This window comes from Watersipora subatra, chromosome 11 (genome assembly GCF_963576615.1).
Source record: "Watersipora subatra chromosome 11, tzWatSuba1.1, whole genome shotgun sequence".
NCBI lineage: Eukaryota > Metazoa > Bryozoa > Gymnolaemata > Cheilostomatida > Watersiporidae > Watersipora > Watersipora subatra.
In genome coordinates, this window is record NC_088718.1 from 3,745,302 (window position 1) to 3,751,486 (window position 6,185).

The following is a 6,185-nucleotide window of genomic DNA, read 5'->3' on the forward strand; positions in this document are numbered from 1 at the left end:
AAAATCTAAAAAATTCTTTTTTCAAATTATATTCAATAAATAACATATTAAATAACTTTCAATTAATTTGTCTAACCTCTTTACACTGATGTTGAGAATCTATGTTTAATTTCTAGAGAGTGACTTGACCCGTTTATATTTTTATGTTTGAGACTCTCATTAACAAAGGTTCAGATACCTCGATGATGGCCATGTGTTTATGAAGGATGGTTTCTTTAATTGACATACAGACTTTTGATCTCGGCCATTTGCTGTTTTCTCATCCATATCTGATGACTAGACTCCACCCCTTCATTCCAATAAGCATTTTTCAAGATTAAAAAACAACCACTAATAACTAACAAGGAATACTTTGGACTTCTTGAAACATATATGTAGCGCCTTTTACTAGTGTGCCATATTTACTAGATTGATGTTTTTCTACAAAACTAAAATATCTACAGTTTATTTGTAGACTTGATCCAGGATGCAGAGACGAGCATATTTCACTTAAATTAAGTTTGGCCTGTTTTCTTTTTTTCCCATTCTAACAGCAGAATTGCATTGTTATGTATTCATTAGCGTGATAGAGTTTACATTAAACACAAAAGGATTATTACAAATAGCTTGTGGTTTACTGCCAAAATAGGCCAAAGCATGGCATTCTATTCATTCTGCTCTCTAGGTAATGAGTTTGAGGTATTTTTTTTATAAGTAAGAGGCTAGCTAAGCTTAGAGAGTCACTTTGATAACTGTGTACCTGCTATGTCAGATAGTCGAAGATGTCTATACTTGTTGTCGGGAGTAGACAACTCCATTTTAGAATCTACCACTTCATTGAGAACCCTACACTGAGAATTATGCTATGCAATGGTATGTGACAAACTTTTTTGCATGTGAATATAGACCAACAAATATCAGAAGCATAGCAAACAACCAGTTTCATCTACAAAAATGTATAAAAAGCATATGCAGTAGGTGCTCCAAAAACGTAAAAAATCCGTTCAAGGAACGTCATAAGAATTTTATGTTAAAAGAGCAGTAAAATACACGTAAATTGTCTAATCCATTCCAAAATTTTTCCAAACTCACCCTTTGGGGCATGCACAAAAGTAAAGCTTGATTTAACGTTTTAAATTTGTGGGCTGTACCGTAACTGCAGCATTGTTAATTTGCAACAGCAACCTTTCTTTTTTTTCTGAGCAATCTAACTTCTGGTTTTATTGACTGTGATTGCAGTGATTTTATGATAATAACTTAATGGAGAGCATACATCTTCGACACTCATTTACAACAATTTTCATATATTTTTATACAGCTAAATCTACTCTACAAAATAAAACTAATAACAAATATTTTATACTTCTACAAGAAGGCAAAACAACCAAACATTTTACAAACTAGTGATGCTACCTGTTTTTCTTCTACCTATACCCAGCGGTCAAGCCTAGGACAAAAGAGAACTTTTGATGATACTCCAACTCATGGCAATTGGATTGTTGGACCGACACTGTAAAACCTGCACCAATCGATTGCCTTTGTATTTATGAATAATTGAGCAGCATCCCTACGCTTTGTTTTTCAACACATCTTACAGTCTATCACGACGAACTAAAATGTTGCGAAAGTTGTATACGTATATAAGCGCTATAAGGCTATACGAACGTCATTTTCTTTGCAAGTGTGGCGAGATAGATTACCACTCAAATCAAATTTGAAAGCTGACCTGCTTGAAACTACATTATATAGAATTTTTTATGTAGTAGGAAGCAAAAGCTTACCATAAATTCTTTACGTTATCTGAAATTTATATTATGAAAGGTATACGTCTTAAGAACATTTACTGTACGATTATTACAATTTAGCAATTTCACGTATGCATACAAATGTTTATTATTATTTAAAAGAAATATGTATGCCTACACTTGCATCAGAAGCTCCACTTTACTTTGGCTATTATGGCTAAAACTTCATTGAAAGAAAAATTATTCAACGAACTGCTCAAAAAGTGTTGAGACTCTGGTGAACACATTGTATTGTGAGCTTCTAAAACTGCCAGTTCCATGATGAGACTACTGTTTAGATAAAAATAAAAAATATTATTGAACAATTTACAGATGAAGAGTTGGCCATCTTAAAGGGAAAGCGCTTTAATGATGTCAAACAGGAAATGACTCTGTGTAAGATCCCAGGAGCATCTCTGAATGGAACCATGAACATCGACTCTGAGAGAGTAGACACCCCTACTAGATGTGTCCTTCTTTGTACCAGATCTGATAGTTGTTTGTCTGCTAACTACCAACTCTCTTCTGGCATGTGTACATTGAATGATGATATAGATCAGGGTAATGAAGGAGACTTTATTACTAACCTTGGCTCTGATTATGTTCATTTTACTGCAAGAGAATGTGTAGATGCTTAAATCTTTTGAGCAAATAGGATGGCTTGTAGGTTACTAGTTTCAACAAACTAGTTATAGATGTATTTCTCTGTAGTTTTTAAATGATGAAATTCCTGTAGAATGTCGATGGATTTTTGTCTATATTTCCTGACTCTCTCTAAATTATTTCTCATTTGATTTTACTCCAGCTTTACCTAAAGGCAAGTTTGTTAAAACTAGTTTAGTTGTGGTGAGTCTTGTCATCCATAAAGATTTTGTGTAGTTTATGGTATACTTACATGCTGAGTTAAGCACTTGAACACAGCTTGAAAACAAGATCTGTAGAACTAAGTCTAAACTATCGGTAGGTTAAGTAAAAACAGAAGAGGTTTAAACAGAAAGAAGCAGTAAAAATTGACAAAACATGATTTTTTGGCATGCACAACTAGAGATCACATAGAAACAGGTTAAAAACCACTTTGATAATAATGCTGGCTATGAAACCTTTGTTTCAATAGGTTGATATCTTTCGAAAATAGCATATTTTAAATGTTTAGAGTTGGTTGTTTTCAAGCCTACTATTATGTTCATTCATACCTGTATTGTATAGATAGTATTTTAGTGTTTTCAAGTGATGTGCAGTTTAATAAGTGATGACTCATCTATTGTTTAATTTCATTGAATCTTCATTTGTGAATGTAATGCTTAATTAGTGATTTTTTTATTATTATTGTTTAATAAATGTACTAAAATCTATTCTATCGACTTCAAAGTCAGAGTTAATGTTTCAGAAATTCTGTAAAACTAGTCACTTCACAGAGTATAAACTCCCAACCATTTTTAATTAGCCTGCTGTAAGTGCATTGTTGAGCAACATTTTGATGGTTGTATTTGTGTGGTGACTTTTACACAATTCGGCATCAATGTCATCCGTCTGGTACAACAAATACAGAGCTAAAAAGATTTTATTTTACCAAATAGAAAGCATTTCTTGAAAATAAAGAGAAAGGTGTTTATTTATCAAGTTACCACTGCAAACAAAAGACCAAAAATCAAAAAAGGGAAAGTCCTCAACAAGTTTCTTTCTTTTTACATTTTGAAGTCTAAATTTGTATACACAAGCAAGCCCCCTGATCCAAGGTTGTATTAACAATGTTCAATCTACTGTGAAACAACTTAAAGTAGGTAGCTTGGGAAACTCAATAAAAAACAGAAATCAAATTAAGTAAATAGTTTTTTCACTCTTTCAAATAAGCGATGCTTTAGACGTAACTGAAAAAAAACATAATTTGTATTTTTAAAAATAGAAAAAAAGCTTTAGTATAAAACTCTGGATGCTGAGGAGAAAAAACTTTCTAGTTTTATCTATTTTCTATACTCATTGCTGAGCATTTCCATCCATACGCCATTAGAAACCAATTGTCTGATTTCTCGGTCGGCTAGATGTGTAGGCTACTTGCTATTTTGGTAGTACTTATATATATTTTATTAGCTAATCAGTTTGAAACCTTTGATTTATACTGAAGATTTATACTGTCAAAAGTGGCCATAGTTTTGTAATCGTGAACCAGAAGTACGGAAGTATGGAAATAGCTAACGTTCTGTCGGCAGACTTTTTTCCTTTTTTCGATTGGTTAGAGGTGTCTTCAATCTTTTGATAATATCTCAAGATCTACAAAAACTGTTTAATCGACTTGAAACACTGAAATTACGTGTATGTATACTAAAAATGTATACTACGCAAACTGACCAACATTTTGTATTTTGTCGCAAACCGGAAGTATGGGAAAACAATGCGAAACTACTACTACAGAAAACAAATTTTTAAATTAATCCGGGTTAGGTTTGTAAGTGTTAAAAGGCAAGTGCTTTTTATTTGGCATGACAATTTTTAGCATTTTCACCCACTTCTGCAGTTCATTCCTAAACTAATGCGCTTAAGCTCACAGCATAACTACAAATAGATCAATTCTCTACTTGCAAGTTAGTCTCTAGCAGCTGGGCAACCAGAACTAAAGGTTAAGTTCAGTTGACTAGCGCAAGCTCTTAATCTGATGCAGTACCCTTAGTACATAAAAACTTTCAGTTTCTTGCAAATTTTACGGTATAGATTTTGTAAAGTCACTGTAGGAAAGAGCGAAGAGCAAAGCACACACAACCTCTAAAATTAACTAGTCTCTGTGAAGTTTATTTCAAAAATGCCAGCTGTCTTTCATTGTAGCCCTTAAGTTTTATTTTAGAGATCGATACTTGTCTCCTGCATACATTCAATTTCCGTATCGGTACTGTACAGCATACAAAAAAGAGAACTGTGTTGCAGAAACAATACTTATTGGGTAACCATCCAGAAGGATAGGTTAATTTGAAGCAAGAAACAAGGCTATGCGAGACGTCTTGGGTTGTTCAGGCTTGAGTGATGAGCTAATGAACTCGTTAGTAACAAACCTCTACCTAACAATATATATCTAACAGCTAGTGAGTAGTTTGCAAACGCACACTGCCAAAAAAATGTGTATTCAAAATATAAAATACAAAACCACAGAAAGCTTATACTGATACGTCAGTTAATAGAGTAGTGCATTATATCATATTACAATGATAATAATAGTAATAATAATAATGATACATGAAGCAGCCAATGCAACCTTTTGTGCCACCCATTATCAGAGTGCAATGTGTCATGCAGGCCTGATTTTATTAGGCATAATAATGATTTGATAATACTCGTATGTGATACATGGATGACTACAGAAACGTCTAAGAAGCAAACCTAATATAAGACAAATTTTATTGGTCGTCTGAACCATAATGTCATAATGATTCGTTTAGCCATTGCTACATACTTGAATATATATTTTTATTGTGGCCTATTTTTACTAACAATATTATTAAATTACACATGTAGAAATAAAAAGATAAACAGTAAAATAAATATCATACATAAAAAAAAATGTCTTAGCTAACGAAACATAAGGACGTCATAAGCTTATATTAAAAAGTACATGTACATTCTCATATTACTAGATATAACGTATCCAGTTTTGCAATTTAGTTTTCTTATCTCTTTATGTACTGCCCAGAAATTTAATGGAGAGTTTTTAGTATTGAACTATACACTAAACCTAATAATGCATGTACCTGTACCAGAACTGCCTTCGATTATGTTGTACAATAGTTTTTACTTCCATTATATGATTGACAATATAATTTGTTGAAATTCTACTACGTCTTTTGTCTTGTAAACTAAATACTACCGTTTAGGAAGTATTTAGACTAAATCTAACTAACTAAATATTAACTAACAAAGATGCGAAGAGGGTCTGTGTTGTAAAATAGAGAAGCACACTTTTATCAGACACAAAGAAGAGAATGCCTTCGCTCCTACCCACTTTTTATATTGCATATTTCTTCAACCCCTTGCAGTGTCATCAAGCTATCGTAACTTCCATCAGTACATGCAACTGTCATGACCTGAGACATAAATGTGACCTGGATACTATTATTAGAAGTATTAGAACCAAATTATTTGAAACAAATTGTTGTATGTTCGTACAACAATTTTCGCCAAAGACAGTAATCGAGTTTTCACAGTATCGCAGATTTGGCACATCTTTGATAATTACAATACATTTATTTTTACAAATTGGTTTGCTCTAACCACTTTTTTATTATTAGGCGTATTAAGGAATTGTTTAAAATTACATGTGTATTAATGTGTGGCTATTATTAATACTGTGCAAATAATATGAAAAAATAGTCTTTGTGTAGCTAAACATCAGTTTAAAGAGGAGGTGGGTGGAGGCTGGTAACCAATAAACATGTTGAA